General features: G+C 40.9%; 1 protein-coding gene across 1 annotated transcript in view; it reads left to right on the top strand.

Moving 5' to 3' along the window:
- Positions 1–3,557: 3,557 nt before the first annotated feature.
- Positions 3,558–8,780, top strand: part of LOC106011008 (angiopoietin-related protein 6) — a 6,068-nt gene continuing 845 nt past the window's right edge. Inside the window, exon 1 of the mRNA XM_013082846.2 lies at positions 3,558–4,071. The gene's annotated coding sequence lies outside the window, so the exon portion shown is untranslated. The remainder of the gene's footprint in view (positions 4,072–8,780) is intronic.

Below are 8,780 nucleotides of genomic sequence, written 5' to 3'. Positions count from 1 at the left end.
AACATTTCTCTATTGATTGTTTTGAAAAACAGTGATCAAAGGTACCAAAAAAATAAAAACTCAGTTTCCAAGGACTCTGAAGCTTGGGAAGTCAACAGACTTTCGTGGCCATTTTCTCGCTAAGTTTACCTCTGACACCACCTCCTTCAATCGCAAATATCTCGACACAAGTTCAAGATAGACTGGTATTTTTTTTTTTACAAATCAAAAGCATGGCAAATGAACAAGCTTTAAAATAATTCGAATAACTCCATATTCCCCAATATTGACCAGTGCCTGATTCCTCTTCTTAAAATAATTCTAATAACTCCATATTCCCCAATATTGACCAGTGCCTGATTCCTCTTCTTAAAATAATTCTAATAACTCCATATTCCCCAATATTGACCAGTGCCTGATTCCTCTTCGTTGCGAATCAAATGTTCTTCACTTGGAAAATCTTCAAAAACTTCTCATATGTAGTATTGCTATGAACACTCTTTATAACTGCGTTTGACTTTATTTCGAAGTTAGAATTAACTGTAAATCAGCAAGATTTTTTTCATAATGTGAAAGTTTCTGAGACACTTGATTTGACATAAAGACTTGAACTTACAGCTCTCACTGGCAAAAGTGAAGGCAAGGGCAGACCCAGAGCAACCTACTTGAAGAGCTTAAATAGACGGGTGACGGGGAAAGGTCAGGATAATGTCGCTTTTTTTTAGAGCATCCGAGCAAAGGAATGAATGGCAAACCATGATCGCTGATGTCTGTCGCTGATCTTACATCTAATTTTGATGATGATGATTTCTCGTTCTTCCTGACAACGGCCTCACTAACAGATGTAATGTTCAGTGGCATCGATGGCCAAGTGGTTAGGCTCTCGGACTTGCAACCGTGAGGTTGTGTGTTCGAATCCTGCCAGGGAACCGATGTTGTGTTTTTGGAAAAGGCACTTTACACCAATTTTCCCTCTCTTCACACTATCAGGAATGGGTATCCTGCTTTTGACAGCAACAGATTTTGTCAGTGTGTTGGTGTTTGAGCGCTTAATGGGCTGCTTGCACTGTATACTTCTTGGGAAGCTAAGAATGTTTCTGGGTGTTTTATGGTCTTCCTGGGTATAGCTTGTTTACATTCGTCTGACCACGTAAAAAGAATTCTAGTTCATTGAAGAATTGCCCACGACACTTTGCATGGCACTTCTGCAGGCCAGCGACCAAACAAAAATATTTTTGTAGGAGTTTTTCTTTTTGGGGCCTATATTAAAAACCGCTTTTTGGATGCATACACAGGATCATTAAAATAGATTACTTACAGTAGCCTTGCCTGCAAATTGCTCATTTTTAGACAGTGACACCGCCCTGCCCCCACATTTCAGTGTAAGTTTGAAGATTTCATCCCGGCTGTCAAGACGTCTCCACGTGCACCACGTGAGTCTCGAAAAATACTTACCCCGTCTCTTGAATCGTGTTTCTTATAGGGGGTGCCCACATACGCGATTGGGTCGGGTCGGGTCGGGCCCATCGGGTAGTCTGGGATAGCCAAATTGAGGGCGCAAAGCGGCCATCGTGGCACAAACCGATCGACGCGATCGGTGACCTACAAAAACAAACGCGTTTGTTTTCTGGCCTGCGAATCGTGCGATCGGGTGGTTTGCAGCCAATCACAGCAAGGCTGAGTCACGTGTCCATTTTGACCCATGAATACATTAAGTAATAAGTAGGTACTCTGGTCTCGATTCGACTCATTTTGGAAGGAAATTTGCATCTTTAAGTACATTTCTGCTTCTTCCTTGCACTTTACATGATCAATAAAGTTGTATCTCATTATAATATGTTGTACAATAGCAGATTTGTGCTGAAAAACAGCAGAAAAATGAAATCAAAGCACTTGACCTAGATCTAGATCTAGATTATTTCGTTCTCAGGAGGGCTAAAAATAGGCCATGTCAGACCAAGAATCTAGCTAAGGACGTGTCTAGATCTAGAACTACGCTATCTAATGTTTAGTGCTTCCAATTTTCCGCAATTTTTTTGTTTTCTCCAGACCTTATCGGCCCGTCCACTAGATCTAGGCCTAGATTCTAGATCTACATCTCGATTTATTTTGCTTTTCCCGAAACAGTGCTGTAAATATGAAGCTTAATCTACCCTTCCCTGACGAAAGTTCTGATGGCCGAGTGAACAGTGTGTCTGCGTTTGAAATGAAAAATATTTTTTGTGAGCGTAGGTTCGAAGCCCAGTCTCAACCTTATTTTTTTTTCTTTTTTTCCCCCCTTCTTCCCATCCTCCCAACTTACCAACAATTTTCCCATATAATTAGAATTTGTTGCTTTTTAGTTTTTTAAAGTGGTAAATAAATCGCCAGTGCTGTCTGTTGTTCTCGTAATCATAACACACTGGGCTAAAAATAGGTTTCGCTGGTCTGATGTCGGTGGACGCGGATCTTTTTGAGTCGCCTCTACACCATGCGTAAACTTCGTACCTTAGCCTGGCCTGGAAATGATCTTATTTTGGTGGACGCGTAGACTAAAGCAAGTTAGCAAGCAAGTACTCACGAACACACACACACACACACACACACACACACACACACACACACACACACACACACACACACACACACACACACACACACACACACACACACACATACACACACAGAGTCCAAGAGTACGGTAGGCATATATCATGTATTCGTGGGTCAAAAGTCCAGCCAATCGTAGCCCGGGTTTACGCCCTCTGTGTAGTCGCATGTAGGTCAAAGGTTTCTCTACTTTAAGGGGGGGGGGGGCTACACCTGGAGGCTATTTCGCTTATTACTTTACCGAATTTTACCAAATTTCACACATATAACAAGCATAGTAAGGAGTCTTGAAATCCGCAATCAAATTTTAGAAAAAAGTTTCGTTTCCATGGATACGCCGCCATATTGGATTTTATTGACATGTCTTACGTAATGAATACCGCACTTATCACTAGTGGAAATTGATTGGTTTTTTGCATGCGTGTTTACAAACATTAGATCTAATAAATTGTGTGTTGTTTTTTTCCTAAACGAATTAGAACATTTTTAATGAATTTTTTCCTCAGGTAGTATTCAAGTTTGCGAAAAATTCGTGAAAATCCACACTCCAGACACCACCAACAAAAATCTATTCTATATATCAAAAATTCAACTGACAAATTTTTAGCATTACCTCTTCTCTTCATTCTGTGAAAATTTCATGAAGATTGGAGGAAAAATGGTGGAGTTATTCAAAAAAGTATAGACAAAAGTAGCATTTTGAGAAAACGGCCGATAAAGAAAAATAAAATACTGACTTTATGAGGAAATGGCGGTTACAAACATGCCCGATTTGGGAAAAAATACGATTTTGGGGGGTTCTTATGCCATGAAATAGTTGTAGGAGAGGCTGAGGAAGCTAAAAATGCCTACAACTCAAATTCCATGATTTTGAGCCGAATTTTGATTTTGGGGGTGTAGCCCCCCCCCCCCCCCTTAACTTCCAGGTCGTCGAGTACAACCGCGACGGGGCTGTAGTGTGCACTGAAACCCCGACCCGACCCGAGCGCGTATGTGGGCACCCCCTATTAGGCAAACGTTAAGGAGTAGTGTTGAGGGAAATATGTCAACTTTTAATTTTAAATGTTTTAGGAGTATGCTGTAAATCCCCTACTAGTTTTTGGACCCGCTCTAGTCTTGCATCAAAGAAAACGTGTGGGAACCTTAGTTTGCAGTGACTTTTAGGAATGGGCTTTTAGATTCTGCTGGTCGTTTAACTTTTAGACCCCGCGTGCAAAGACCCTGAAAGGTTAAACAGAGTGATTTGTTTTTATCCCGTTTTAAACGCGGTCAGACGAAAGTGAACGAACGAATATAATATAGATTGAAAAATGCATATAGTTTGCTGTCAAGCATGGATCTGCGTTGTACAAATGCGATTTATTGTTATTATCATGTCTACAGAGACGGGCTTCAGCGGCCGTGGACTTTTTCCGTGGCTGGGACGATTATAAAAACGGATTTGGCGACCTGGACGGCAACTTCTGGTTTGGCTTAGAAAAGGTTCACCAGCTGACAAATCAGGTAAGTGTTTTCTGCTTGATACAACGCACTGTCCAAACATGTGGCAGCACTGTGCGCTGTTGTTGTTGTTGTTGTTGTTGTTGTTGTCTTTGTCGTCGTCGATGTTTTCGTTGTTGTTGTTGTTATCGATGTTCTCATTGTTGTTGTTGTTGTAATCGCCTGAAGGCTCTTCTCCCACTTTGTCAGGTTCTATCAGAGATGGGCGTTAGGTCGGGGCTCCTGCCTCTTAATTAACCTTCCCGGTGTGTCGATATTTACTAGCAACTGGTACGTCGGGACCCTAAAATGAACCAGACCTTTTCTATATAAAATACGTCTTGACCAGGCGTGGTCTGTCCATAGAGCGCGGACATGCACTGCTGCCCAAAATTTTTTCATGTTCTTTTGTGTAAAGCAGCCACAAATGGAAAATAAAAGAAGTCAGCCGCAAGCACTAGCCAAATCTTTTATCAATACAAGGTCCTCCCTGGAGTCTTAACAGCCATTTATGTCCCTAAAGCGCCGTGAAAACATCTACTATGCCAGGCCAAAGTACATGCGCTTTAACTCTTCATCTCTGAGGGTTGTAGACCCACTATGCCAGGGCCCTATTTTGGTTCAGAATCTAAGATTGACATTTACATCACTATTTTGGTCATTAAAGTGAACATATTTCGATAGTTCTTCTTCTAATGAACACAATTCCGGTAAAAGAGACTTGTTTTCCGCAATTGCCAAAAAGTAATTTGATGTCGAAGTCGCTGTAAAAGAATGTGCGTGGCTCGCCGGCACAGGGATTCCGACCACGAGCTGCTGGGAGCGGCTAGCCGGAAATAAGGAGTTAACTTAACATAATAGGATGTTCAGCAGTGGTAATTGACCTATAAATCGCTCTTTGGGCTAACACACGCGATGACGACACTTGTAGCGAGTTTGACAGTAAATAAATATTGATAAGACAGCTCATCTCAAATGTGCGCTTGCCCAAACATAGCCCACAGTTGGCAGTCTAAAAATAAAGGCAATCTCAGACTGTACACAATTCTATGCCCTTAATTTGTGAGTCCATGGTACTGTCTAGTGGAGTGATCAAGTGAACTGTGATTGGTTCATTGTCTTGCCATTATTTTAAGTCTAGCCCCGACTCTGTGACCGTGAACTTGAGCAAATTGAACGTGGCATAGTTAGTCAGGTCACCGTCTGTTGAGTTGTGCCTTTGAATGGTATGTAGTGAAGTGGTGAAAGTGTTAATACTTGAGTGTTCAGTTCCAATGCAGGATGAACGAAGTTGATATTTAGCTAATAAATAGATTTAGTTCTACAAATGAAATCGACATATGTGAGGCATCATGGTGAAATCAGGGGCTCATCAAATGCCGATTAGCAATTTTTTTCTTAATTTCTTGTTTTGGCTCAACATCTTTTATGTCCATAAAAAAACACAATTCTGTGTGGATTTTACTGAAAAACATTGATTAAAGGCACAAAAATATAAATTTTCAGTTTTCAATGACTCTCAAGCTTTGGTGGTTTGGACTTCTCTGTTGACATCCACCTCTTGGCGCTCTTATGACCTTATGCAGTTGCGAGCGCCGTAAAACCTTACTAAAACTAGAAGATCTCTTTTGCCCCTTTGTTTGCACTAGGTAAATACATGTAGAACAGAGTGTTAGCTGTGTACGAAAATGACAAGATCATCATCATCAAGTGCCAGATTCTATATTTCCCCACCACCCACTGTTCAAGTTCTCTGAATAAGTTGCCCTTGGTCTTCCCCTACCTTTGTGCCTTCTATTTTTTATGTGAGAGTGAGAGCGAGATGTTCTTAGTCTTTTGGTGGATTCAAGTGTCCCAGAAACCGCATTTGTCTCGTCTTATTTGTTCATATTACTGCATCGACCACGTGAGCTTCTTTCAGCTTTGCCTCATTTGATTTCTTGTCCTTCCATGAAATTCTCAAGTCTCCTAAGAAATCACATTTCTGTTGCCTTTAATTATTGTTTTCACTGTCTCATTACAAGGTACTGATTATTGTTATTGCTTCATGTTTCAAAAAATATATATATGACTCAAAAATAGCATACAGTATTTTTTAAATATCTATGTAAAAGTCTGGTCTATTTTTGGATCATGACATGCAATCAAAGATTCTCAATTAGTAGTAGAGAAACGTTGCTACAATCAGGGGGTAGTAGTGTATGAAGCCATATCCGCTAACGTAACGATAGCCACCAGGTATTGAATACATTAAAACATGTCCAATACAGTGAAGGAAGATTACATTGGCGGCTTTCGCCGTTGGCTGGCCACATTGCTGAGTTACAGAATTGTTCAAGATGACTGTTCCCTTTTTAGGTCACGACGGGCTGGGGAGGGGCAACAGTTGTTGTTGTTGTTGTTGTTGTTGTTGTTGTTGTTGTTGTTGTTGTTACTGTAGATGATGATGATTGTTGTTATTGATGTGGTGGTGGTAATGATGGTGTTGGTGATTGTTGTTGTGGATGTTGTTGATGATAATGATATTGTTGGAAGGAAGGGTGGGGGGGGGGGGAGGGAGGGGGGCATTCAGCGTTGCCACCTTTTATAGTGGTGTCAACAATTCGTGGTTCGACTTATTTACAAATATTTCAACTATCGAACATACATTCTCCAATTTTTGCTCAGTGACTTGTATCAATTTGTCTTAACAGATCAACATTTTTGTAAACGCCTGCAAGCTGTATTCTAGAAAATTCCTTAATATATACTAATAAAAAATCCAAGTGGGTGGTTTCTACAGATTTGTAAATGTTTACAGCTGGGGCAAATAGCTTTTAATAGCAAGTCCGTCAGGTTTTTCTAATCGGGACATTGTGCTTATTGAACGCATGTTTTGAAAGCCATTAGTGCAAAAAATGTGTTCACTATAACTAAAATTTCTTATAACAAGTTTTGTAAGTAAAAATTGTCTTTGATGAGCTGTGACGTAGGCCATATGCGTAATCAAAATGTGTGTGAAAAGCGGGAAGTGCTGTGAACAATACCATTTTACACATGACAGAGATTTCAAGTATTTTATATAAATTTATGAAAAAAAATTTTTTAATCTAGCCCCAATTGTTCCAGAAAAATATAATTTAGTTACGACAAATTGATACAAACTGCTATGCAAAGTAGAGATGCCATTGATTTACCCGTTTAAGAGATATTTGAGGATAAGTTGCACCACGATCTTTTGACTGCACTTTGGGCCCAACCCATTGGCTCCCTGATTCCTGATTCACAGAGTGTGGAGTGAACAGACTCCATGTCCTTGTTCCCCTTTCCCTGTCTCTGACACGGGCTTTCTTTTTGGCCCTTTTCTATTTCCGCTTTCTCTTTTGACTTTGAGGGTGGTTGGCGGGTGCTGTGCTGTGGCTTGCTCCTTCTTTCCTATCTATCATCCATCGTCCTTATCTCTCCTCCTTCTTTTCTCTGTATGTTACTCTCAAGTAACACCCCTAATCTTCAACACCGATACTGCTGCCTATTGTGTTTCAAGTGCTAATCTTCAACACCGATACTGCTGCTAAAACTAATTTTGTGTTTGCGAACTCTTACGACTAAAACTAAAACTAATTTTGTGTTTGCGGTGAAATAACGGCCCTACTAGACACTCGAGTTTCAAAAGCTGCGGACACGATCCCCCGCAAGGACACGCGGCTCAGACGAAATCTAACCCCCCCCCCCCCCCCCCCCCCCCCCCCCCGGGACGGGGATACTGACTGAGGTGTCTTTAGGCCATTCCCAAAGGGGGGGGGGGGCATTGATATCTCGAGTTCTTATGCACGGTAAAGTTATAATTGTAAATGGGCTGATTCATCAATGCCATGCTCATAACTGTGCCTGAACTGCAACAGGGAACTGCTGCTTTTTCTTTCCAAGTGCTTACTATCGCCATTTCTCCTCTAATTCTTTTGTATGTTTGTCACCCTCTTGTGACCCGATATTTCCGGGGTGCCTTGATAGTCGAAGCAGACTTTGGCGTTGAAGCTAGAGAGGTGAGCAGAGTGAGTCTGATTCCCTGTAAGGACTTATTTGTTGACATCCACCCCATGGCGCTCAGATGACCTATGCAATTGTGAGCGCCGTAAAACCTAAACTAAAACAAAAAAGACAAAATTTTCAAGAGGACCAAAGACATTCCAACAGACTGGGATTTGAACATATAACGTACGCGTCGAGGCCAGGTTCATTTTGAAATTTTCCATCTGAGCAATAGCGAGTTGATTGTGTGTGTGTGTGTGTGTGTGTGTGTGTGTGTGTGTGTGTGTGTGTGTGTGTGTGTGTTTGTATGTGTGTATGTTTGTGTGTGTATTTTGTGTGTGTATGTTTGTGCGTGTGTGCATGTGTTTATACGTTTGTGTGTGTGTATGTTTGTGTGTGTTTGTATGTGTGTGTGTGTGTATGTTTGTGTGAGTATGTTTGTGTGTGTGTTTATGTGTGTGTTTGTGTGTGTATGTGTTTATACGTTTGTGTGTGTGTTTGTTTGTGTGTGTGTGTATGTTTGTGTTTGTGAATGTTTGTTTGTGTGTGTGTTTGTGTGTGTGTGTTTGTTTGTGTGTATGTTTGTGTATATGTATGATTGTGTGTGTTTGTTTGTGTGAGTGTTTGTTTGTTTGTGTGTGTGTTTGTTTGTGTGTATATTTCTGCGTATGTGTTTATACGTTTGTGTGTGTTTGTGTGTGTGTGTGTGTGTTTGTTTGTGTGTA

Source organism: Aplysia californica, unplaced genomic scaffold (genome assembly GCF_000002075.1).
Source record: "Aplysia californica isolate F4 #8 unplaced genomic scaffold, AplCal3.0 scaffold00196, whole genome shotgun sequence".
In the NCBI taxonomy this organism is placed as follows: Eukaryota; Metazoa; Mollusca; class Gastropoda; order Aplysiida; family Aplysiidae; genus Aplysia; species Aplysia californica.
The sequence above is the reverse complement of the archived record's forward strand: the minus strand, read 5'-3'. Positions and strand labels throughout refer to the sequence as shown.